The 25,681-nt window shown below is 48.2% G+C and overlaps 1 long non-coding RNA gene across 2 annotated transcripts in view; it reads left to right on the top strand.

The window, feature by feature from the left end:
- Positions 1-25,681, top strand: part of LOC134987484 (uncharacterized) — a 127,692-nt gene that overhangs the window by 42,594 nt on the left and 59,417 nt on the right. For both annotated transcript variants that reach the window (XR_010193134.1, XR_010193136.1), the window contains exon 2: positions 23,142-23,208. This is a non-coding gene — a long non-coding RNA (uncharacterized LOC134987484). The remainder of the gene's footprint in view (positions 1-23,141; positions 23,209-25,681) is intronic.

Raw genomic sequence — 25,681 nt, 5'->3', positions numbered from 1 at the left:
GGCCAGGTGTTTGTGCCGCACACTTGTGTCGCTTAGCTTAGTCATCCAGCTATCTCGGTGCAATCTTTTGGCCTAAAAACAATATTGTGAGGTGTGAGGTGTTCAGAATAGACTGGAAATGAGTGGAAATGAATGTTATTGGGGTTAATAATACCGTAGGATCAAAATTGCCCCCAAATTCTGTAATTTTAGCTGTTTTTATCAAAAGTCATCCAGATCCAAAACCAAAACCAATTCAGATCCAAAATATGAGCAGGGATGCAGATCCAAAACCAAAACACAAAACCCGAAAATTGTCCGCCGCACATCTCTAGATTGCCTCTGTTTTGTGGGAGTGCCAAGGCCAAGCTTCTTTCATTGCAGAATTACTGGCCTTGGCCACGGAGCTGTGGTGGTCATTCTGTGTAAGCATTACTCAGATGACCGATGGTCCCGCATCATGATCATTACTGTATCCTCAGACTCAGCAGCAGATCACAGCATCCTTCACTTTGTCACCCCCACCTCCCATGCCCTGACAGTTTGGTGACTATGACTGAGCCCCTTACCTGCACCGCTGGAGCAACACAAGTAGTATGTTGAGGCTATGGAGATAAAAAGTGGGGCAGTGAGGCTGCTGCAGAAACACAGAGGCGACTGATGCTATGGAGAGAAACAGAAGGGGGAGATGAGGCTGCTGGAGAGACATGTTGGGAAGAGACTGTTGGAGAGAAAAATTGTGGAAAAGGCTGGGGCACCACAATAATCTTCATGAAGACATGAACAAGATATCACCTTTGTTGTAAGATGATGATGATGATGATGATGATGATGACAGTGGCAATATTGCTGTGTACACCCATTCACTGTCATCACCTGGGACAATAAAGGTTTTCTTTTTGTGCAGCATGCGTGATGTCATGACGTCTATGCACTGAAGAATAGAGGAGTGAGGAGCCTGCAACCACTGCCATAAAGAGGAGCACACATAAGATACAGGGTAGGAAGGTGAGGCTGCTGATGAAAACACTGGAAGAGGGGAAGCTGACACTATGGAGAGACATGGGGGAAGCTGAGGATGCTAGAGAGACACAGGGGGATGGGATGAGGCTATGAAGAGACACAGGGGGATGGGATGAGGCTATGGAGAGACATTGGGGAAGCTGAAGCTATGGAGAGACATGTGAATGGCAAGGCTGAGTATGCTAGAGAGACACAAGGGGATGGGATGAGGCTATGGAGAGACACAGGGGCATGGGATGAGGCCAAGGAGAGACACAGAGGGATGGGATGAGGCCATGGAGAGAAACAGGGGGATGGGATGAGGCTATGCAGAGACACAGGGGGATGGGATGAGGCTATGGAGAGACATTGGGGAAGCTGAAGCTATGGAGAGACATGTGAATGGCAAGGCTGAGTATGCTAGAGAGACACAAGGGGATGGGATGAGGCTATGGAGAGACACGGGCATGGGATGAAGCTATAGAGAGACACAGAGGGATGGGATGAGGCCATGGAGAGAAACAGGGGGATGGGATGAGGCTATGCAGAGACACAGGAGGATGGGATGAGGCTATGGAGAGACACAGGGGGATGGCATGAGGCTATGGAGAGACACGGGGATGGGATGAAGCTATAGAGAGACACAGAGGGATGGGATGAGGCCATGGAGAGAAACAGGGGGATGGGATGAGGCTATGCAGAGACACAGGGGGATGGGATGAGGCTATGGAGAGACACAGGGGGATGGGATGAGGCTATGCAGAGACACAGGGGGATGGGATGAGGCTATGCAGAGACACAGAGGGATGGGATGAAGCTATGGAGACACAGGGGGATAGAATGAGACTATGCAGAGACACAGAGGGATGGGATGAGTACATGGAGAGACACAGAGGGATGGGATGAGGCTATGCAGAGACACAGAGGGATGGGATGAGGCTATGCAGAGACACTGGGGGATGGGATAAAGCTATGGAGACACAGGGGGATAGGATGAGGCTATAGAGAGACACAGGGGGATGGGATGAGGCTATGGGGAGACACAGGGGGATGGGATAAGGCCATGGAGAGACACAAGGGGATGGGATGAGGCCATAGAGAGACACAGAGGGATGGGATGAGTCCATGGAGAGACACAGAGGGATGGGATGAGGCTATGTAGAGACACAGGGGGATGGGATGAGGCCATGGAGAGACACTGGGGGATGGGATGAGGTCATGGAGAGACACAGTGGGATGGGATGAGGCCATGGAGAGACACAGGGGGATGGGATGAAGCTATGGAGAGACACAGAGGGATGGGATGAGGCCATGGAGAGACACAGGGGGATGGGATGAAGCTATGGAGACACAGGGGGATAGGATGAGGCTATAGAGAGACACAGGGGGATGGGGTGAGGCTATAGGGAGACACAGGGGGATGGGATGAGGCCATGGAGAGACACAAGGGAATGTGATGAGGCCATGGAGAGACACAGAGGGATGGGATGAGGCTATGTAGAGACACAGGGGGATGGAATGAGGCTATAGAGAGACACTGGGGGATGTGATGAGGCCATGGAGAGAAACAGGGGGATGGGATGAGGCTATGCAGAGACACAGGGGGATGGGATGAGGCTATGGAGAGACACAGGGGATCGGATTAGGCCATGGAGAGACACTGGGGATGGGATGAGGCTATGTAGAGACACAGGGGGATGGGATGAGGCTATGGAGAGACACAGGGGGATGGGATGAGGCCATGGAGAGACACAGGGGGATGGGATGAGGCCATGGAGAGACACAGAGGGATGGGATGAGGCCATGGAGAGACACATAGGGATGGTATGAGGCTATGCAGAGACAAAGGGGGGTGGGATGAGGCTATGCAGAGACACAGGAGGATGAGGCTATGCAGAGACACAGAGGGATGGGATGAGGCTATGCAGAGACACAGAGGGATGGGATGAGGACATGGAGAGACAGAGGGATGGGATGAGGCTATGCAGAGACAAAGGTGGGTGGGATGAGGCTATGCAGAGACACAGGGGGATGGGATGAGGCTATGCAGAGACAAAGGTGGGTGGGATGAGGACATGGAGAGACATAGAGGGATGGGATGAGGCTAAGCAGAGAGTGAGACACAGGGGGATGGGATGAGGCTATGCAGAGACACAGGGGGATGGGATGAGGCTATGCAGAGACACCGAGGGATGGGATGAGGACATGGAGAGACACAGAGGGATGGGATGAGGCTATGCAGAGACACAGAGGGATGGGATGAGGCTATGCAGAGACACAGGGGGATGGGATGAGGCTATGGAGAGACACAGGAGGGGAGGGAGGTGAGCCTGCTGGAGAAACATGCTGGTATGCGACAGTTAGAGAGGCACTGAGGTTGGGACTGAAGATTTCCAGCAACTTTCATGATTAGAAGGAAGAGGAGTCTTTAAGTCCTCAACTCTAAATTCTGTTGTATGATGATGAAATTGTTTATATTCCCAATTAAATAGATGTCTCGCAGACCATGTGGTTGCTTAGTGAATATGAATACTGACTGATGTAATTTCTTCAGAAGTTCTCCATAGCAGAGAAACCACATATAGGTAAGAAAAGACACACGCCAGCTGTCCTGTACCTATGTAAAGGGATGGGGGGCCATATTAAAAATGAGTGTACTGGGCTCCTAGATTTCTGTTGCCAGTCATTGCTGCGGGACACACTTCCAGGATCCCTGCAAGCTAAATATAGGTGGCACAAGGGCATTGATGGTGCTGCCCCCTTGGCACCAGTCGCACATCGCTGGTTATGGTCTGGCCTATTTATTAAAGTTGAAATCATGTGCAAAGCAAACAGGAATTCCAGTAGAACCTTACGCATGATATATAACAGATACCTGTATTGCCTTTGTTAAGTAAACTACAGAAGTGTCCTCTTACATCTTTTCCCGCAATGCTTTCACATCGCTGGCTGAATGTCGTGGCACAGCGTATGGTATGTACGCTCCTGTAAGCCATACTATGGCCCTCATTTATCAAGACTTGGAGAGTGATACACAGTGATAAAGTATCAGCCAATCAGCTCCTAACTGACATGTTACAGGCTGGGTTTGAAAAAATAAGAATTTACTTACCGATAATTCTATTTCTCGGAGTCCGTAGTGGATGCTGGGTTTCCTGAAAGGACCATGGAGAATAGCGGCTCCGCAGGAGACAGGGCACAAAAAGTAAAGCTTTAGGATCAGGTGGTGTGCACTGGCTCCTCCCCCTATGACCCTCCTCCAAGCCAGTTAGGTACTGTGCCCGGACGAGCGTACACAATAAGGGAGGAATTTTGAATCCCGGGTAAGACTCATACCAGCCACACCAATCACACCGTACAACTTGTGATCTAAACCCAGTTAACAGTATGATAACAGCGGAGCCTCTGAAAAGATGGCTCACAACAATAATAACCCGATTTTTGTAACTATGTACAAGTATTGCAGATAATCCGCACTTGGGATGGGCGCCCAGCATCCACTACGGACTCCGAGAAATAGAATTATCGGTAAGTAAATTCTTATTTTCTCTATCGTCCTAGTGGATGCTGGGGTTCCTGAAAGGACCATGGGGATTATACCAAAGCTCCCAAACGGGCGGGAGAGTGCGGATGACTCTGCAGCACCGAATGAGAGAACTCCAGGTCCTCTTTTGCCAGGATATCAAATTTGTAGAATTTTACAAACGTGTTCTCCCCTGACCACGTAGCTGCTCGGCAGAGTAGTAATGCCGAGACCTCTCGGGCAGCCGCCCAAGATGAGCCCACCTTCCTTGTGGAATGGGCCTTAACCGATTTAGACTGTGGCAGGCCTGCCTCAGAATGTGCAAGTTGAATTGTGTTACAAATCCAACGAGCAATCGACTGCTTAGAAGCAGGCGCACCCAACTTGTTGGGTGCATACAGTATAAACAGCGAGTCAGATTTTCTGACTCCAGCTGTCCTGGAACATATTTTCAGGGCCCTGACAACTTCTAGCAACTTGGAGTCCTCCAAGTCCCTAGTAGGTGCAAGGCACCACAATAAGCTGGTTCAGGTGAAACACTGACACCACCTTAGGGAGAGAACTGGGGACGAGTCCGCAGCTCTGCCCTGTCCGAATGGACAAACAGATATGGGCTTTTTTGAGAAAAAAACCACCAATTTGACACTCGCCTGGTCCAGGCCAGGGCCAAGAGCATGGTCACTTTTTATGTGAGATGCTTCAAATCCACATATTTGACTGGTTTTAAACCAATGTGATTTGAGGAATCCCAGAACTACGTTGAGATCCCACAGTGCCACTGGAGGCACAAAAAAGGGGTTTGTATATGCAATACTCCCTTGACAAACTTCTGGACTTCAGGAACTGAAGCCAATTCCTTCTGGAAGAAAATTTACAGGGCCGAATTTGAACCTTAATGGACCCCAATTTGAGGCCCATAGACACTCCTGTTTGCAGGAAATGCAGGAAACGACCGAGTTGAAATTTCTTTGTGGGGCCTTCCTGGCCTCACACCACGCAACATATTTTCGCCACACGTGGTGATAATGTTGTGCGGTCACCTCCTTTCTGGCTTTGACCAGGGTAGGAATGACCTCTTCCGGAATGCCTTTTTTCCCTTAGGATCCGGCTTTCCATCGCCATGCCGACAAACGCAGCTGCGGTAAGTCTTGGAACAGACATGGTACTTGCTGAGCAAGTCCCTTCTTAGCGGCAGAGGCCATAAGACCTCTGTAAGCATCTCTTGAAGTTCCGGGTACCAAGTCCTTCTTGGCCAATCCGGAGCCATGAGTATAGTTCTTACTCCTCTACGTCTTATAATTCTCAGCACCTTAGGTATGAGAAGCAGAGGAGGGAACACATACACCGACTGGTACACCCACGGTGTTACCAGAACGTCCACATCTAATGCCTGAGGGTCTCTTGACCTGGCGCAATACCTGTCCCGTTTTTTGTTCAGACGGGACGCCATCATGTCCACCTTTGGTATTTCCCAACGGTTTACAATCATGTGGAAAAAACTTCTCAATGAAGTTTCCACTCTCCCGGGTGGAGGTCGTGCTGAGGAAGTCTGCTTCCCAGTTTCCATTCCCGGGATGAAAAACTGCTGACAGTGTTATCACATGATTTTCCGCCCAGCGAAAAGTCCTTGCAGTTTCTGCCATTGCCCTCCTGCTTCTTGTGTCGCCCTGTCTGTTTACGTGGGCGACTGCCGTGATGTTTTTCCCACTGGATCAATACCGGCTGACCTTGAAGCAGAGGTCTTGCTAAGCTTAGAGCATTATAAATTTACCCTTAGCTCCAGTATATTTATGTGGAGAAAAAGTCTCCATACTTGATCACACTCCCTGGAAATTTTTCCCTTGTGTGACTGCTCCCCAGCCTCTCAGGCGGGGCTCCGTGGTTACCAGCATCCAATCCTGAATGCCGAATCTGCGGCCCTCTAGAAGATGAGCACTCTATAACCACCACAGGAGAGACACCCTTGTCCTTGGATATTGGGTTATCCGCTGATGCATCTGAAGATGCGATCCGGACCATTTGTCCAGCAGATCCCACTGAAAAGTTCTTACGTGAAATCTGCCGAATGGAATTGCTTCGTAGGAAGCCACCATTTTTACCAGGACCCTTGTGCAGTGATGCACTGTTTTTAGGAGGTTCCTGACTTGCTCGGATAACTCCCTGGCTTTCTCTTCCGGGAGAAACACCTTTTTCTGGACTGTGTCCAGAATCATCCCTAGGCACAGCAGACGTGTCGTCGGGATCAGCTGCGATTTTGGAATATTTAGAATCCACCCGTGCTGATTGTAGCAGTATCCGAGATAGTGCTACTCCGACCTCCAACTGTTCCCTGGACTATGCCCCTATCAGGAGATCGTCCAAGTAAGGGATAATTAAGACGCCTTTTCTTCGAAGAAGAATCATCAATTCGGCCATTACCTTGGTAAAGACCCCGGGGTGCCGTGGACAATCCAAACGGCAGCGTCTGAAACTGATAGTGACAGTTCTGCACCACGAACCTGAGGTACCCTTAGTGAGAAGGGCAAATTTGGGACATAGAGGTAAGCATCCCTGATGTCCCGGGACACTATATAGTCCCCTTCTTCCTGGTTCGTTATCACTGCTCTGAGTGACTTCATCTTAATTTGAACCTTTGTAAGTTAGAGATGAGCGGGTTCGGTTTCTCTGAAACCGAACCCGCACGAACTTCATGTTTTTTTCACGGGTCCGAGCAGACTCGGATCCTCCCGCCTTGCTCGGTTAACCCGAGCGCGCCCGAACGTCATCATGACGCTGTCGGATTCTCGCGAGACTCGGATTCTATATAAGGAGCCGCGCGTCGCCGCCATTTTCACACGTGCATTGAGATTGATAGGGAGAGGACGTGGCTGGCGTCCTCTCCATTAGAAATTAGATTAGAAGAGAGAGAGAGATTGTGCAGAGTCAGACAGAGTTTACCACAGTGACCAGTGCAGTTGTTGTTAGTTAACTTTTATTTATTTTAATATATCCGTTCTCTGCTATATCCGTTCTCTGCCTGAAAAAAAACGATACACAGCAGCAGCCAGTCACACAGTGTGACTCAGTCTGTGTGCACTCAGCTCAGCCCAGTGTGCTGCACATCAATGTATAAAAGGCAAAGCTTATAATAATTGTGGGGGAGACTGGGGAGCACTGCAGGTTGTTATAGCAGGAGCCCCCAGGAGTACATAATATTATATTAATTTAAAATTAAACAGTGCACACTTTTGCTGCAGGAGTGCCACTGCCAGTGTGACTAGTGGTGACCAGTGCCTGACCACCAGTATAGTAGTATATTGTTGTATGTATTGTATACTATCTCTTTATCAACCAGTCTATATTAGCAGCAGACACAGTACAGTGCGGTAGTTCACGGCTGTGGCTACCTCTGTGTCGGCAGTCGGAACTCGGCAGGCAGTCCGTCCATCCATAATTGTATTACAATATATACCACCTAACCGTGGTATTTTTTTTTCTTTCTTTATACCGTCGTCATAGTGTCATACTAGTTGTTACGAGTATACTACTATCTCTTTATCAACCAGTGTACAGTGCGGTAGTTCACGGCTGTGGCTACCTCTGTGTCGGCAGTCGGCAGGCAGTCCGTCCATCCATAATTGTATTATTATTATAATATATACCACCTAACCGTGGTTTTTTTTTCATTCTTTATACCGTCATAGTGTCATACTAGTTGTTACGAGTATACTACTATCTCTTTATCAACCAGTGTACAGTGCGGTAGTTCACGGCTGTGGCTACCTCTGTGTCGGCAGTCGGCAGGCAGTCCGTCCATCCATAATTGTATTATTATTATAATATATACCACCTAACCGTGGTTTTTTTTTCATTCTTTATACCGTCATAGTGTCATACTAGTTGTTACGAGTATACTACTATCTCTTTATCAACCAGTGTACAGTGCGGTAGTTCACGGCTGTGGCTACCTCTGTGTCGGCAGTCGGCAGGCAGTCCGTCCATCCATAATTGTATTATTATTATAATATATACCACCTAACCGTGGTTTTTTTTTCATTCTTTATACCGTCGTCATAGTGTCATACTAGTTGTTACGAGTATACTACTATCTCTTTATCAACCAGTGTACAGTGCGGTAGTTCACGGCTGTGGCTACCTCTGTGTCGGCAGTCGGCAGGCAGTCCGTCCATCCATAATTGTATTATTATTATAATATATACCACCTAACCGTGGTTTTTTTTCCATTCTTTATACCGTCGTCATAGTGTCATACTAGTTGTTACGAGTATACTACTATCTCTTTATCAACCAGTGTACAGTGCGGTAGTTCACGGCTGTGGCTACCTCTGTGTCGGCAGTCGGCAGGCAGTCCGTCCATCCATAATTGTATTATTATTATAATATATACCACCTAACCGTGGTTTTTTTTCCATTCTTTATACCGTCGTCATAGTGTCATACTAGTTGTTACGAGTATACTACTATCTCTTTATCAACCAGTGTACAGTGCGGTAGTTCACGGCTGTGGCTACCTCTGTGTCGGCAGTCGGCAGGCAGTCCGTCCATCCATAATTGTATTATTATTATAATATATACCACCTAACCGTGGTTTTTTTATACCACCTAACCGTGGCAGTCCGTCCATAATTGTATACTAGTATCCAATCCATCCATCTCCATTGTTTACCTGAGGTGCCTTTTAGTTCTGCCTATAAAATATGGAGAACAAAAAAGTTGAGGTTCCAAAATTAGGGAAAGATCAAGATCCACTTCCACCTCGTGCTGAAGCTGCTGCCACTAGTCATGGCCGAGACGATGAAATGCCAGCAACGTCGTCTGCCAAGGCCGATGCCCAATGTCATAGTACAGAGCATGTCAAATCCAAAACACCAAATATCAGAAAAAAAAGGACTCCAAAACCTAAAATAAAATTGTCGGAGGAGAAGCGTAAACTTGCCAATATGCCATTTACCACACGGAGTGGCAAGGAACGGCTGAGGCCCTGGCCTATGTTCATGGCTAGTGGTTCAGCTTCACATGAGGATGGAAGCACTCAGCCTCTCGCTAGAAAACTGAAAAGACTCAAGCTGGCAAAAGCACCGCAAAGAACTGTGCGTTCTTTGAAATCCCAAATCCACAAGGAGAGTCCAATTGTGTCGTTTGCGATGCCTGACCTTCCCAACACTGGACGTGAAGAGCATGCGCCTTCCACCATTTGCACGCCCCCTGCAAGTGCTGGAAGGAGCACCCGCAGTCCAGTTCCTGATAGTCAGATTGAAGATGTCAGTGTTGAAGTACACCAGGATGAGGAGGATATGGGTGTTGCTGGCGCTGGGGAGGAAATTGACCAGGAGGATTCTGATGGTGAGGTGGTTTGTTTAAGTCAGGCACCCGGGGAGACACCTGTTGTCCGTGGGAGGAATATGGCCGTTGACATGCCAGGTGAAAATACCAAAAAAATCAGCTCTTCGGTGTGGAGGTATTTCACCAGAAATGCGGACAACAGGTGTCAAGCCGTGTGTTCCCTTTGTCAAGCTGTAATAAGTAGGGGTAAGGACGTTAACCACCTCGGAACATCCTCCCTTATACGTCACCTGCAGCGCATTCATAATAAGTCAGTGACAAGTTCAAAAACTTTGGGTGACAGCGGAAGCAGTCCACTGACCAGTAAATCCCTTCCTCTTGTAACCAAGCTCACGCAAACCACCCCACCAACTCCCTCAGTGTCAATTTCCTCCTTCCCCAGGAATGCCAATAGTCCTGCAGGCCATGTCACTGGCAAGTCTGACGAGTCCTCTCCTGCCTGGGATTCCTCCGATGCATCCTTGCGTGTAACGCCTACTGCTGCTGTCGCTGCTGTTGTTGCCGCTGGGAGTCGATGGTCATCCCAGAGGGGAAGTCGTAAGCCCACTTGTACTACTTCCAGTAAGCAATTGACTGTTCAACAGTCCTTTGCGAGGAAGATGAAATATCACAGCGTCATCCTACTGCAAAGCGGATAACTGAGGCCTTGGCATCCTGGGTGGTGAGAAACGTGGTTCCGGTATCCATCATTACTGCAGAGCCAACTAGAGACTTGTTGGAGGTACTGTGTCCCCGGTACCAAATACCATCTAGGTTCCATTTCTCTAGGCAGGCGATACCGAAAATGTACACAGACCTCAGAAAAAGAGTCACCAGTGTCCTAAAAAATGCAGCTGTACCCAATGTCCACTTAACCACGGACATGTGGACAAGTGGAGCAGGGCAGGGTCAGGACTATATGACTGTGACAGCCCACTGGGTAGATGTATGGACTCCCGCCGCAAGAACAGCAGCGGCGGCACCAGTAGCAGCATCTCGCAAACGCCAACTCTTTCCTAGGCAGGCTACGCTTTGTATCACCGCTTTCCAGAATACGCACACAGCTGAAAACCTCTTACGGCAACTGAGGAAGATCATCGCGGAATGGCTTACCCCAATTGGACTCTCCTGTGGATTTGTGGCATCGGACAACGCCAGCAATATTGTGTGTGCATTAAATCTGGGCCAATTCCAGCACGTCCCATGTTTTGCACATACCTTGAATTTGGTGGTGCAGAATTCTTTAAAAAACGACAGGGGCGTGCAAGAGATGCTGTCGGTGGCCAGAAGAATTGCGGGACACTTTCGGCGTACAGGCACCACGTACAGAAAACTGGAGCACCACCAAAAACTACTGAACCTGCCCTGCCATCATCTGAAGCAAGAAGTGGTAACGAGGTGGAATTCAACCCTCTATATGCTTCAGAGGTTGGAGGAGCAGCAAAAGGCCATTCAAGCCTATACAATTGAGCACGATATAGTAGGTGGAATGCACCTGTCTCAAGTGCAGTGGAGAATGATTTCAACGTTGTGCAAGGTTCTGATGCCCTTTGAACTTGCCACACGTGAAGTCAGTTCAGACACTGCCAGCCTGAGTCAGGTCATTCCCCTCATCAGGCTTTTGCAGAAGAAGCTGGAGGCATTGAAGAAGGAGCTAAAAGGGAGCGATTCCGCTAGGCATGTGGGACTTGTGGATGCAGCCCTTAATTCGCTTAACAAGGATTCACGGGTGGTCAATCTGTTGAAATCAGAGCACTACATTTTGGCCACCGTGCTCGATCCTAGATTTAAAGCCTACCTTGGATCTCTCTTTCCGGCAGACACAGGTCTGCTGGGGTTGAAAGACCTGCTGGTGACAAAATTGTCAAGTCAAGCGGAACGCGACCTGTCAACATCTCCTCCTTCACATTCTCCCGCAACTGGGGGTGCGAGGAAAAGGCTCAGAATTCCGAGCCCACCCGCTGGCGGTGATGCAGGGCAGTCTGGAGCGACTGCTGATGCTGACATCTGGTCCGGACTGAAGGACCTGACAACGATTACGGACATGTCGTCTACTGTCACTGCATATGATTCTCTCAACATTGATAGAATGGTGGAGGATTATATGAGTGACCGCATCCAAGTAGGCACGTCACACAGTCCGTACTTATACTGGCAGGAAAAAGAGGCAATTTGGAGGCCCTTGCACAAACTGGCTTTATTCTACCTAAGTTGCCCTCCCACAAGTGTGTACTCCGAAAGAGTGTTTAGTGCCGCCGCTCACCTTGTCAGCAATCGGCGTACGAGGTTACATCCAGAAAATGTGGAGAAGATGATGTTCATTAAAATGAATTATAATCAATTCCTCCGCGGAGACATTGACCAGCAGCAATTGCCTCCACAAAGTACACAGGGAGCTGAGATGGTGGATTCCAGTGGGGACGAATTGATAATCTGTGAGGAGGGGGATGTACACGGTGATATATCGGAGGGTGAAGATGAGGTGGACATCTTGCCTCTGTAGAGCCAGTTTGTGCAAGGAGAGATTAATTGCTTCTTTTTTGGGGGGGGTCCAAACCAACCCGTCATATCAGTCACAGTCGTGTGGCAGACCCTGTCACTGAAATGATGGGTTGGTTAAAGTGTGCATGTCCTGTTTTGTTTATACAACATAAGGGTGGGTGGGAGGGCCCAAGGATAATTCCATCTTGCACCTCTTTTTTCTTTTCTTTTTCTTTGCATCATGTGCTGATTGGGGAGGGTTTTTTGGAAGGGACATCCTGCGTGACACTGCAGTGCCACTCCTAGATGGGCCCGGTGTTTGTGTCGGCCACTAGGGTCGCTAATCTTACTCACACAGCTACCTCATTGCGCCTCTTTTTTTCTTTGCGTCATGTGCTGTTTGGGGAGGGTTTTTTGGAAGGGACATCCTGCGTGACACTGCAGTGCCACTCCTAGATGTGCCCGGTGTTTGTGTCGGCCACTAGGGTCGCTAATCTTACTCACACAGTCAGCTACCTCATTGCGCCTCTTTTTTTCTTTGCGTCATGTGCTGTTTGGGGAGGGTTTTTTGGAAGGGCCATCCTGCGTGACACTGCAGTGCCACTCCTAGATGGGCCCGGTGTTTGTGTCGGCCACTAGGGTCGCTTATCTTTCTCACCCAGTCAGCTACCTCATTGCGCCTCTTTTTTTCTTTGCGTCATGTGCTGTTTGGGGAGGGTTTTTTGGAAGGGACATCCTGCGTGACACTGCAGTGCCACTCCTAGATGGGCCCGGTGTTTGTGTCGGCCACTAGGGTCGCTAATCTTACTCACACAGCTACCTCATTGCGCCTCTTTTTTTCTTTGCGTCATGTGCTGTTTGGGGAGGGTTTTTTGGAAGGGACATCCTGCGTGACACTGCAGTGCCACTCCTAGATGGGCCCGGTGTTTGTGTCGGCCACTAGGGTCGCTTATCTTACTCACACAGCGACCTCGGTGCAAATTTTAGGACTAAAAATAATATTGTGAGGTGTGATGTGTTCAGAATAGGCTGAAAATGAGTGTAAATTATGTTTTTTGAGGTTAATAATACTTTGGGATCAAAATTACCCCCAAATTCTATGATTTAAGCTGTTTTTTAGGGTTTTTTGAAAAAAACACCCGAATCCAAAACACACCCGAATCCGACAAAAAAAATTCGGTGAGGTTTTGCCAAAACGCGGTCGAACCCAAAACACGGCCGCGGAACCGAACCCAAAACCAAAACACAAAACCCGAAAAATTTCCGGCGCTCATCTCTATTGTAAGTGTTCAAAAAAATTTTTTAGAATAAGTCTCACCTAGCCTTCTGGCTTCAGTACCACAATATAGTGTGGAATAATACCCCTTTTCTGTAGTAGGAGGGGTAATTTAATTATCACCTGCTGGGAATACAGCTTGTGAATTTTTTCCCATACTACCTCCTTGTCGGAGGGAGACTTGGTAAAGCAGACTTCAGGAGCCTGCGAAGGGGAAACGTCTCGACATTCCCATCTGTACCCCCGGAATACTACTTGTAGGATCCAGGGGTCCTGTACGGTCTCAGCGCCATGCTGAGAACTTGTCAGACGCGGTGGAACGCTTCTGTTCCTGGGAATGGGCTGCCTGCTGCAGTCTTCTTCCCTTTCCTCTATCCCTGGGCAGATATGATCTTATAGGGACGAGAGGACTGAGGCTGAAAAGACGGTGTCTTTTTCTGCAGAGATGTGACTTAGGGTAAAAAACGGTGGATTTTCCAGCAGTTGCCGTGACCACCAGGTCCGATGGACCGACCCCAAACAAGTCCTCTTCCTTTATACGGCCATACTGTGCCGTTTGGAATCTGCATCACCTGACCACTGTCGTGTCCATAACATCTTCTGGCAGTTATGGACATCGCGTTTATTCATGATGCCAGAGTGCAAATATCCCTCTGTGCATCTCGCATATATAGAAATGCTCTATAGTCAATAAAATACTGTCCCTGTCAAGGGTATCAATATTTTTAGTCAGGGAATCCGACCAAGCCACCCTAGCTCTGCACATCCAGGCTGAGGCGATCGCTGGCCGCAGTATAACACCAGTATGTGTGTATATACTTTTATTATATTTTCCAGCCTTGTCAGCTGGTCCTTGAGGACGGCCCTATCTATAGACGGTACCGCCACTTGTTTTGATAAGCGTGTGAGCGCCTTATCCACCTTAAGGGGTGTTTCCCAACGCGCCCTAACTTCTGGCGGGAAAGGGTATACCGCCCATAATTTTCTATCGGGGGGAACCCACGCATCATCACACACTTTATTTAATTTATCTGATTCAGGAAAAACTATGGTAGTTTTTTCACATCCCACATAATACCCTCTTTTGTGGTACTTGTAGTATCAGAAATACGTAACACCTCCTTCATTGCCTTTAACGTGTGGCCCTAATAAGGAATACGTTTGTTTATTCACTGTCGACACTGGATTCAGTGTCCCTGTCTGTGTCTGTGTCGACCGACTAAAGTAAACGGGCGTTTTAAAACCCTTGACGGTGTTTTTGAGACGTCTGGACCGTACTAATTGTTTGTCGGCCGTCTCATGTCGTCAACCGACCTTGCAGCGTGTTGACATTATCACGTAATTTCCTAAATAAGCCATCCATTCCGGTGTCGACTCCCTAGAGAGTGACATCACCATTACAGGCAATTGCTCCGCCTCCTCACCAACATCGTCCTCCTACCTGTCGACACACACGTACCGACACACAGCACACACACAGGGAATGCTCTGATAGAGGACAGGACCCACTAGCCCTTTGGAGAGACAGAGGGAGAGTTTGCCAGCACACACCAAAAACGCTATAATTATATAGGGACAACCTTATATAAGTGTTTTCCCTTATAGCATCTTAATATATATATAAGCATATCGCCAAATTAGTGCCCCCCCTCTCTGTTTTAACCCTGTTTCTGTAGTGCAGTGCAGGGGAGAGCCTGGGAGCCTTCCCTCCAGCCTTTCTGTGAGGGAAAATGGCGCTGTGTGCTGAGGAGATAGGCCCCGCCCCTTTTTCGGCGGCCTCGTCTCCCGCTCTTAACGGATTCTGGCAGGGGTTAAATATCTCCATATAGCCTCCGGAGGCTATATGTGAGGTATTTTTAGCCAAAATAGGTATTCATTTGCCTCCCAGGGCGCCCCCCTCCCAGCGCCCTGCACCCTCAGTGACTGCCGTGTGAAGTGTGCTGAGAGGAAAATGGCGCACAGCTGCAGTGCTGTGCGCTACCTTTAGAAGACTGAGGAGTCTTCTGCCGCCGATTCTGGACCTCTTCTTACTTCAGCATCTGCAAGGGGGCCGGCGGCAAGGCTCCGGTGACCATCCAGGCTGTACCTGTGATCGTCCCTCTGGAGCTGATGTCCAGTAGCCAAGAAGCCAATCCATCCTGCACGCAGGTGAGTTCACTTCTTCTCCCCTAAGTCCCTCGTTGCAGTGATCCTGTTGCCAGCAGGACTCACTGTAAAATAAAAAACCTAAGCTAAACTTTCCTAAGCAGCTCTTTAGGAGAGCCACCTAGATTGCACCCTTCTCGGCGGGGCACAAAAATCTAACTGGCTTGGAGGAGGGTCATAGGGGGAGGAGCCAGTGCACACCACCTGATCCTAAAGCTTTACTTTTTGTGCCCTGTCTCCTGCGGAGCCGCTATTCTCCATGGTCCTTTCAGGAACCCCAGCATCCACTAGGACGATAGAGAAATGACAGTTAGGATCTGGTTGGTGGGTACGTTATCACCGTGCTATTTATCACTCTCCAAGGCTTGATAAATCTGGGCCAGTATATGTTAGAAGAGCCGGCAGAAGAAGTGGGGTACGATACTCACTCTACCCATAACTGCACAAGGGAGCTGACGGTGGTCCATTAGCGGGAGTAGCGGGAAACTGTGCTCCCGCTACCCATAGCTTTTTATGTGGCTCAGCTGGAGGCTGTGGCAGGCCACGCTATGTTGCCTTCTGCAGAAACGCTGTAAGAGGACACATCTGAAACAATTTACTATGGGGACCTATCGTTAATAGCATTTTCTAACCTATGCAGAGCGCATTGCCAGAGAGGGATCTTTGATCCCTCTCCAGCAAACTTGATGCTTCCCCTGTATCTGGTATCGCAAAATGATATTGCGTCCGGAGGCCATGCATGGACAGTGCCAGTGCTGGCAGTAATATTGTATTTCTTACCTCTTCTTTGAAGCAGTCTTCTTATAGGAATACATATGTAATACTGGCTGACAGGATGCCAGCTGTCAGTAGTATCAGCGGCATCTTGTCAACTGGAATCCCGGCTGCGAGGCAACGAGTCCCCTCATGAGCTCACTGCGCTTTGCCACAGGTTATATTCCCACTCGGGTGGTGGCGTGGACCCACCACCTGAGTGGGAACACGGGGCCGCCCTCCGGATTTAGACCACCAGCATTTGACCGGCTATCGGGATTCCGGTGGCGGTATCCTGAACACCAGGATCCCAACAGCCGCTATATTAACTGCATCCCCTTCTATGGGAAAATTGTCCTGGCGGGGTAGTTTTGTTAAATACCCAGCAATTTTTTTATTATTGCCATGAAAGGACCACATTGCCCCCAATGATACAATGCAGTGTCAGACTGGGGCATGAAGGGCCCACCGGGGGGATGCAGTGAAAGGGGCCCATACTTAAGGGTGTGGTCAGCCTACAAAGGGGTGTGGCAAGCCTCCACAGAGGATTGAAATACTCAGATGTCTTGTGCAGTGTAATGCAACATATCTACCATGTATAATACAAGTGCACAGTCTGGAACCTGATCCCTAGAGGAAGGAGTGGGCTCTGTACCCCTGTGGGCCACAAGTCCCATAACTCATTCTCTAAAAACATAAAATTAAGCAAAATACGTAACTCTCTAATTCTGTTATGCAACAGTTAAAATTTTGGAGGAATAATTTGGAAACAAAAACTGAATGATAATTTTTTTTCTAGAGAATATTATGTTTGGAGAAGCTCATCCATCTTGAATCAATAAATGTACTTTAATGTCTGAGAGATAATTAGAATATTATTGCGAGGTAAAGTCGTGTGCACATCAATAGACGATTCTTCATTCTGCTTTGGCAGATCTATCAGTATGGTAATCTCTACTTACATTAATGCAAATCTGCAGAGAAGTAATATTTTATATTGAAAATAAAGAATAAAACAAATAATTCTAAAATAATCTAAAAATTGTTTTCATGTTTGACCATTTATACACGGTCACGTCACATTATTATGACCACCTCCTACATGTGACGTCGGCAGCGCGTAGCCCATGAAGTACGTCATGTGTAGCGTGCTGGCTTAGGTGGGTATATAAGGTGTGTGATAGGCTGTCTGCACACGTATCATTCGTTGCTGTCACTGGTAAAAGGGTCGAATTATCCGAGTTGCAAAAAGGGATGATTATCAGCTTTTGGGCAAAGGCATCATGTCTGAAACTCGGGATACCCAGGGATTGGGTTGAAGATTGTAAAATTAAAATCTTCAGTGCCTCCCCCCTTGCAGGACCCACCCAGCCCACAGAACTACTCACCAACCGGGTGGGTGGGTGGGTTCAGTTGCTGCAGGCGGTGGGCGGCGTGGTGCAGTCCGGGCAGCGTGGGAGGCTGACATCAGACTGCGCAGCGTGACCTCTGACTTCACGTCATGCTGCGCAGTGCACACAGCTGGGGGCGGAGGGGGCCGGGAGGAGGGAACTGGGCAGCGTCTGAGCCTCCTGAGGACGCTAAATGCTGCCCGCCATTTAAAAAACAAGGGGGCTTTCTAATACCGAAATTCACGGAATTGGAAGCTCCAATGCCGGGATTGAATCCTGGCCAATTTTAGACCTAAATCCTGGGATACCGCCAATTCCGATCCCGGGATTGGCAACCCTAATATGGACACTGACAGTGGGGGTAATTCTGAGTTGATCGCAGCAGTTAGTTTGTTAGCAGTTGGGCAAAACCATGTGCACTGCAGGTGGGGCAGATATAACATGTGCAGAGAGTTAGATTTGGGTGGGTTATTTTGTTTCTGTGCAGGGTAAATACTGGCTGCTTTATTTTTACACTGCAATTTAGATTGCAGATTGAACACACCACACCCAAATCTAACTCTCTCTGCACATGTTATATCTGCCTCCCTGCAGTGCACATGGTTTTGCCCAACTGCTAACAAATGTGCTGCTGCGATCAAGTCAGAATTAGGCCCAGTGAGTCCAGTCCTTGCACATTCAGCCACACGGATGTACACAAGGAAAGGACTTTGCAGTGGCATTTGCATAAAGTGGCGGATGGGGAGATCACCAGTAGACGCGGCTGTGAGCGCTTCCACATCTACGTCTCAATCAAGACCTGTGGGAGAATATTGCAGATAACTGTGCTGAGATCATAGAAGGGAACAACCGGGTAGGGACAGGGATATGACTGCATGTAGAAGGAATCTTAAAAATGTTACATAAAGTAATGAAGTTCAGAAACGGCAATGCAAAGGTAACAATCTGCCAAATAATAGCATAGGGAAGAATACACAGATATATGCAGAGGGTAATGATCTTTCAGTAGGGCGCAGTGAAGGGTGGAATAGGCACTGATTTCTCAGGACTGGGGTATGTAGTGGTAGGGGTCCATGCTTAGAGGTGTGGCCAGCCTCCAAAGGGGGTGTGGCCAGCCACCACAGAGGTTTGGTGAACCATCAGAGAGTACCTGGTCTGGGTAAATAATGCTAGTGCATGCAGGATAATGTAGCAGATTAATGACAGCAATGTACTGTAGAGAATACACCATAGTCCTCAGTATCAGGTAACATATGTATAATGTAGAATTGAAGTGCACAGTCTAGAACCTGATCCCTAGAGGAGGAGGGCCCCCAGGCAGTGGGGCATAGTGGGGATTTCCCCTGTACCCCGGTGGGCCAGTACAACTCTGGCTGGGCTTATTTAAGTGGCCCAACAGGTGCCCGAGCCAGCTGTATGGGGAATAATGCCCCCTCCTCAGCGCACACGTACTGTAGTCATTTTCATTTATTTGAGGTTTGTAAGTGGACATGGTCAATCCCTATGATTTGCCCACACCTCCCCAATCATCTGGTCATGTCATTTCTCTCTACAGCCACAGACTATTAATTACAGTTAGACTAGCAGTAGGCAAGAGGTGTGAGTGAGCTTGGATATACGTGTGTGTGTGTGTGTGTGTGTGTGTGTGTGTGTGTGTGTGTGTGTGTGTGACCCTATGAGTGTCTCTCTGTTAATTTTGCACTGTCATACATGTATGTGTTAAATATTTATTTCATGATGAACTGGACTGATAGCCTCTTAAATATTTAACACCAACTAACTAACTAACTAACTAACTAACTAACTAACTAACTAATTGGACTTACCATACTATCCTTTTAAACCTGGAAACTCATGGATTACATACAGTAGGTTCGGGTGGCTGATTGAAACCAGGTGATTGCAGGCTTGAAGTCAGCCAACCACAGAACCTGTGTTATTCCTGAGTGTCCCGATTTAAAGGGATAGTATGCTAAGTCTACAACTAACTAACAAACTAACTAACTCTCTCTTTGGGGGTAAGTCAGAGTTGATCGCAGCGGCAAATTTGTTAGCAGTTGGACAAAACCATGTGCAATGCAGGTGTGGCAGATGTAACATATGCAGAGAGATGCAGATTTGGGTGGGTTATATTGTTCTGTGCAGGGTAAATACTGGCTGCTTTATTTTGACACTGCAATTTAGATTTCAGTTTGAACACACCCCACCCAAATCTAACTCTCTCTGCACATGTTACATCTGCCCCCCCCCCCCCCCCCCCCCCCTGCAGTGTACATGGTTTTGCCCAACTGCTAACAAATTTGCTGCTGCGATCAACTGTGAATTAGGCTCATTGTCTAATATAAAATTACACCATTCTCATCATTTAGACCAATGTTTCCCAACCTCGGTCCTCAAGGCACAGTCGAGGTTTTAGTGATATCCATGCTTGAGCACAGATAATTAAAAAAATAACTAAGATACTGTTCTCAAGTATGGCTATCTTTAAAACCTGGACTGTTATACCCCTTTCACACCGCAGCTATAACCCGGTAAATTGACGGTTTTTAAGCCTTCCAAAACGGGTCTAGCTGCGGTCTGAAAGCGCCACATTGAATTTACTGGTTACAGAATACTGGTATTTTAAAACGGGTAAAAAGCAGGGTCCTACACGGTTCAGACCCGTTTCATTGTGCAAAGTGAAAGGCTCAGGAACAGTATTTCCAACCCACAGAAGGTGGTAGGCTGTCTCCATGCGTGATGTCACCAGGCAGAAGCAGGAAATAAACTGGAGGAAACACACGAGAGTGAAGAAGCATTTTATTATACAGAAACAGAATACAGTTTAAAATGGCAAATTGGAGTGATGAGGAGGTTAGGGAGCTGCTTAGGATCAGAGGGGATGAAGAAATATGTAGACAAATCACTGGGACAGTGAAGGATGCGGTAATCTTCAAAAACATTGTAAAGATGCTTGAAGTTGCTGGGTTCCATCATACGACTAGCCAAATTATTAATAATTAATTAATAATGAATAATTATTAATAATGTGTGGGCCAGAAAAGTTCATTTACAATGACAACCACTGTTTTCTATGGGTGAAACGGGTCCAGTGTGAAAGGTACCAAAACGGTAATAAAACGGTAATATACCGGTAACAACATGCAATGTGAAGGGGGTTTAACTGCTCAGATCCGTTTTAAGAAACGTTTTAAAAGCAGGGTTTGCGATGTGAAAGCGGTATTAGTTTGCCTTGAGGACCGTGGTTGGGAATCCCTGATTTAGACAATAGGGATACCCTGTGGTAAGTGTCTCCCCTTCAACCCAAAGCCTTAATCCATCCATAATAAATGTGTAAAGATACATTGATGCAAATCTCTTAAGATTAAACTCACAAATGAACACCATTATTAAAAAAGTAAATATTTTATTAAGTTTATCATGTTAATTCTTGTCTGGTTTTAATTGCTGCAAGATATTTACTAATGCATTGCACATGTGCCTTAACCCATAATAACTAATCAGTTACTAATCAGCAATTAACTGTGATCAATCCTGTGCAAATTAGACTAATAATGAAAGGCAAATGTCAGGTCACTGAGTTACTGCACATCTGAACTTCATCTGTGAATCACTGCGCTTCAAGGATTCTTGAACATCAATCAGTTTTCACTTGGTGATATGTAATGCTCTATACAATCAATTATCCCAGCATGCTACACAGTCAATTAGTTTAATTAGTTATTGTAAAGATCTTTTAAAACTGACCAAGCAACACTTTACACCAGCAAATGCCACTGACCTGACACAGAAGGGTGTCTGCAGACTGGCTACTTACTGCAAATAAAATGTTAAATGAATAAGGCCAATCCGATTCATAGAAAACTGAACCCAGAACTTCACAAGTGTTAAAATTGACACTTTTTATTATTATTTATTATCTTCTTTTATTTATATGGCACCACAAGGGTTCCGCAGCGCCCAATTACAGAGTACATATGCACATAATCAAAACAGGAAAACAGTGACTTATGGTCAGGGGCGCCAGAATTATTTCACGCTGGGGGGGGGCAAGTCAGAATATCATTCTGGCGCCCCTGCTGCGGTGCCGTTCTCCTCTCCATGTACCCTCCCCTCCCCCCATGAGTGCTTACTTCTGCATTGGACAGCGGACATCTCTGTGGGTGGCTTGAACTTTAAAAGCAGTGTGCTGCCTCAGGCAGTGTGTGGTGTCCCTTCTGTACTAGCCTCCAGCTGTCTCTTCACTGGTGGTGCATTACTGGGAGGAGGTGTGGCATTCCGGGGCCACAGCCACTCCTCCTCCCAGTAATACATCTGTATCACTAGTGAAGAGACCGCCGGCTAGTACAGAAGGGACACCACACACTGCCTGAGGCAGCACACTGCTTTTAAAGTTCAAGTCACCCACAGGGATGTCCGATACAGAAGTAAGCGCTCCCTCGCACCAGCGCCTCCATCAGGGGCGTTTCTACAGAGGAGGGGGCCTGTGTGCACCTCTGGGTGGGCCCCCTCCTCTGAACGGCGCTGTAGACTCCGACAATGTGCCGGAGTCTACTGCGCATGCGCAGGTCTCCGGAAACATGGTGCCCGCCATGAGCCGGAGACCCATTTGGCTACCGCGCATGCACGGCGGCCATTTTGGCGGTGATTTGGCAAGTATTTAGATGGGTGCGGTGTGGGCCCCCATAGACCCAGGGGACCGTGTGCACTGCACACATTGTACCCATTATAGAAACGCCAATGGCCTCCATCATGTTTGGGGGGTCAAGCTGCCCCCTTGCCCCCCCCCCCCATCCCGTTCCGATGCCTCTGCTTACGGTTGAAGACAATATAGGACAAGTACAGGGTAACTAAACATAACTACGTCAGCAGATGACACTGAGATAACTATCAGAGTGGGCAAAAACTGCAGGATTTGGGACAGTTGAGGAATATTAAAGTAAGAAAAGGATAATCACATGAGGGAAGAGGGCCCTGCTGCTCGTGAGAGCTTTCATTGTAAAGGGGAGGGGCAGACAGGCAGAGGTGATACAGATGGGGTAGACCGAGCGTGGAACAGAGGCAGTAGCGGATCTTGCTACGGGCACGCAGGATTTTTGCCCGGGGCGTCGCCGCTGTCCGGAGGGTGCCACCGCCATCCGGAGCGTGCCGCCACCGTGGCAAGATCCGCTACTGGTGCCCCCCGGTGCTCGGTAGATGCGGTGCTGTGCATTGTGGGAGCGGCAAATAGACACTAGGGGTCATAATTGTCATGACGTCTCTCCCATAGATCAGAGGAGCGGCACCAGTGGCTGGAGACGGAGGGCAGCAGCAGTCGGGAAGCAGGAGCGGGGATTGTAAGTATTCATTTTTTATTATTTTATTTTTAAGCGTGCAACTAGGGGGCACAACTCTGCAGGGGGCACAGTACTGGGGGCACGGCGCAACTAGTGGACACAACTCTACAGGGGGCACAGTACTGGGGGCATGGAGCAACTAAGGAGCACAACTCTACTGGGGGCACAACTCTACAGGAGGCATAACTGACCACGCCCCTTCTCCGTGAAGCCACGCCCCTATATTTTTTGCCCGGGGCGTCACAAAGTCTAGATACGGCCCTGAACAGAGGGTTAGGATTAGATTTGGCTGGGTTTGGTAAAGAAAGACTTTTTGTTAGCGCAGGTTTGTATACCGGAGCTCAACAGCAGAATTGTTTATATTTTATATTTAATACAATTACATAATTACAGTAGTTAAAAAAAAAGATATAAAAAATGTACAAATACATTATAACAAGATAAGAAAATAGAATTAGACCCTAAAAACTAGGAATCATACCAGTAGGTTTCCGGGAATAAGGAATCTGGTATCTCACATTCACAACAAGGGTGGTCATTCCGAGTTGTTCGCTCATTGCCGATTTTCGCTATGCTGCGAGTTGTTGCTAAATGCGCATGCGCATGGTATGCAGAGCGCATGCGCTAAATTATTTAACACAAAATTTAGTAGATTAGCTGGTGTTCGTGCGGCGCTTTTCAGTCGCACTGCTGATCGGTGAATGATTGACAGGAAAGGGGCGTTTCTGGGTGGTAACTGAGCGTTTTCCGGGAGTGTGCTAAAAAACGCAGGCGTGTCAGGGAAAAACGAGGGAGTGTTTGGAGAAACGGGGGAGTGGCTGGACGAACGCAGGGCGTGTTTGTGACGTCAAACCAGCAACTAAACGGACTGAGCTGAACGTAATCTAGGAGTAGGTCTGGAGCTACTCAGAAACTGCAAGAAAATATTTAGTAGCAGTTCTGCTAATCTTTCGTTCGCTATTCTGCTCTGCTAAGATACACTCCCAGAGGGCGGCGGCCTAGCGTGTGCAATGCTGCTAAAAGCAGCTAGCAAGCAAACAACTCAGAATGACCACCAAGGGACGCTGTCTGGTCACAGTACTAATTTAAACTCTGTACACATTTTAAAATATTGAGGCCCAGATTTATCAAGCCATGGAGAGTGATAAATTGCACGGTGATAAAGTATCAACCAATCAGCTCCTCACTGTCATTTTTCAAACACAGCCTGTAACATGACAGTTAGGTGCTGGTTGGTTGGTACTTTATCACTGTGATAAAACCTGTACATTGTAAATTGAAAGGGGAATCATCATCATCATCTTCATCATCATCATCATTCTTTTTCAATGTGACACACATCTCTGCTGCGTCAGACAATCTACAAGACTCATACAGAAAATACTATTCCCGACCGTAGTCCACGTGGACAGTACCGCCGAGAGGAGGTCACTATCCACATGGACTATGATTGCCGCTCCCCCCCTCCCCCTTACCTGTCAGCAGTAGCAGCTTCCTCCTCAGCCAGCACTTGCTGCTGTGTGCTGGCTGGGCTCTGTTTGGTGCAGGTCGGTGCACTAGCTGTGCCACGTGATGGGGGGATGGGGTACGATCATACTGATTGTGACCCCTTCCAATAGAGCCCCCCAAATCTACGCCAAATCTGCTGAAAAGATTTAATTCCCTGTCATTTACATAAGGTCATTCACCTCCTGTGATTAGGCCACACCCCTGAATCTGTACCTGGGCGCATAGTAGCTCTCTACACCCCTACACGTGGATGGTAAAGTATGAAAAAGTTGAGCAGTTTACTGCTCACAACTGCTGTTTAACGGCTCCCTATCTGCAGACCTGCTGAGGCCAGCACACAACAATCTCTCTCCTCCAAGATAGTTCAAAGCAAATAAGCTGTTGAGAAGAGGTAATGAAGAGCAGGGGAGGAGCAGAGAAGCGGGGGAAGAGCAGAGAGACAGGGGAAGAGTAGAGAGTCAGGAGGAGCAGAGAGGCAGGGGAGGAGCAGAAAGGCAGGGGAGGAGCAGTGAGACAGGGGAAGAGCAGAGAGGCAGGAGGAGCAGAGAGGTAGGGGAAGAGCAGAGAGACAGGGGAGGAGCAGAGAGGTAGGGGAATAGCAGAGAGACAGGGGAGGAGCAGAGAGGTAGGGGAAGAGCAGAGAGACGGGGAAGAGCAGAGGAGAGAGACAGGGGAAGAGCAGAGAGACCGGGGAAGAGCAGAGAGGCAGGAGGAGCAGAGAGACAGGGGAGGAGCAGAGGGGCAGGGGAAGAGCAGAGAGGCAGGAGGAGCAGAGAGGCAGGGGAGGAGCAGAGAGGCAGGGGAGGAGCAGAGAGGCAGGGGAAGAGCAGAGAGACGGGAGGAGCAGAGGGGCAGGGGAAGAGCAGAGAGGCAGGAGGAGCAGAGAGACAGTAGGAGCAGAGGGGCAGGAGGATCAGAAAGGCAGGGGAAGAGTAGAGAGGCAGGGGAGGAGCAGAGGGGCAGG

Source organism: Pseudophryne corroboree, chromosome 2 (assembly GCF_028390025.1).
Source record: "Pseudophryne corroboree isolate aPseCor3 chromosome 2, aPseCor3.hap2, whole genome shotgun sequence".
Taxonomy (NCBI): Eukaryota; Metazoa; Chordata; class Amphibia; order Anura; family Myobatrachidae; genus Pseudophryne; species Pseudophryne corroboree.
This window is presented reverse-complemented; position numbering and strand designations above follow the sequence as displayed.